This window comes from Triticum dicoccoides, chromosome 2A (assembly GCF_002162155.2).
Source record: "Triticum dicoccoides isolate Atlit2015 ecotype Zavitan chromosome 2A, WEW_v2.0, whole genome shotgun sequence".
Lineage (NCBI taxonomy): Eukaryota > Viridiplantae > Streptophyta > Magnoliopsida > Poales > Poaceae > Triticum > Triticum dicoccoides.
In genome coordinates this window covers 745925384-745927303 of record NC_041382.1, presented here as the reverse complement: position 1 = coordinate 745927303, position 1920 = coordinate 745925384, and positions in this window count along the sequence as shown.

Genomic DNA, 1920 nt, shown 5'->3' with positions numbered 1-1920 from the left:
GAAAGAAATTGGTATTTGAATTTATGCATGTCTTCTTTGATGATTGAGTCATAGAAAAGCCATAATATTAAGATGGCTTTCATGAAGGATAAAGGGTTAGGTTCGATGCATAAATAAATTCTAGGTATAGTTGAATTAATGAGAGAGGGTCAAAAAGGCAATCCTAAGTCTTTGACCATTTCCCATCCTCTTGCTTAGACCATGTGGTGGATATTGGAGGGGAGTTCTTTGTACCCAAGAGATTAATTCATGGTAGGGTTATTATAGGTGAGTTCTCACCCCTTGCAGTTGTTGACACGCAGGATTAGGAAGTGATTATATGGGCAGACACATGTCTTGTCCTCCTTTCAGCTTGCTCAATTTGATTGAATGGCCCCATAGGATTACTTAAATGTGTTGTTGACGCATTAATAGAGCTTAATTCGAATTTCAAAGTAGGAAAGTATGGACTCCATTCCTTTAGTCATGTCATGCGAGGATAGGTTGCCACAACCAAATATGGCCAAATGAGCCAACTTGGCACGACACGACCCAACACATTCTAATCGTGCCTGACACGACACGGCCCACAGGGGCATGATTAGTAAACGGGTCGTGTTGTGCTGGTCCGCGTGATGCGCCTAGCAGCCCAGGCACAACACAAGGATAAACAGGCCATGCCATGCCATGCCCAACAGCCCAGGCACATCCCAAGGTGTGTCGCGTGCCAAGCATGGCGCACTTAGCACGTGTCGTACCGTGTCTGGCCTATGTCGTGTTGACATACTAACAGGCTGGCCCAGCTTGCACGGCCCAGATGGCCAACTTTCGCCACAAGTCTCTCCCAGTAGACTAGTAGTTTGACACTTCTGCATGGAATATCTGATTGAGATTATTCGAAAGAAATTTTGTTCAACTCGATGAGACCAACTGTTGGGAGACGTTGCAGGGAAAACAAAAAATTTCTATGCACACATGAGATCTATCCATGGAAATGCATAGCAATGAGAGGGGAGGGTGTGTCTACGTACCCTCGTAGACTGTAAGCGGAAGCGTTTAACAACGCGGTTGATGTAGTCGAACTTCTTCGCGCTCCAACCGATCAAGTACCAAACGTACGGCACCTCCGCGTTCTACACACGTTCAGCTCGATGACGTCCTCCGCCTTCTTGATCCACCAAGACGGCGAGGTAGTAGATGAGTTTCGTTAGCAGGACGGCGTGGTGACAGTGATGGTGAAGTGATCTACGCATGGCTTCACCTAAGCACTACGAAAATATGACAAGGGGTGTAAATGGTGGAGGGCGGCCGCTACTAGGAAAAGGCTTATACATAGAAGTTTACCAGTAGCGCGTGTTAAGGACCCCACGCTACTGATAGGTACCACTAGCGTCTGTTATAAAGCGCGCTACTAGTACAGCTTAGCAGTAGCGTGGGTTTCCAATGGGCAAGCTACTGGTAAGTTAGCCACACCACACCCCCGGCCAAAAAATAGTATCAGCGTTGGTACTCTAACAAGCGGTACTGTTAAGAAAATAGCAGTAGCGCATGTCCACCAAGAAGCGCTACCGCTACTTCTTCTATGTGTAATCTTTTACCAGTAGCATGGGTTTTGGACAAGCGCTATAGGTAGTTTTACTTACCAGTAGATATTTTGGCTGACACACATAGCAGTAGCACGCTTTGGTGCCCCGCGCTACTGCTATGGTCGCCAGCCAAAATATCTGCCACCTTTTCCCCCTCTTCTTCCTCCCCACTTTCTTTCTCCCCCTCCCTCTTGCACTTGCTTGTTCTTCAATGCTTCCCCTCTTCTTTGCCCCTCCTACCCCCCTCCATTAATGCCCTCCCTCCTTTCTCTTCCTTCCTTTTGCCCCTCCTCCCTTTCTCTTCTTTGCCCCTCCACCACCCCCTCCATTAATGCCCTCCCTCCTTCCTCTTCCT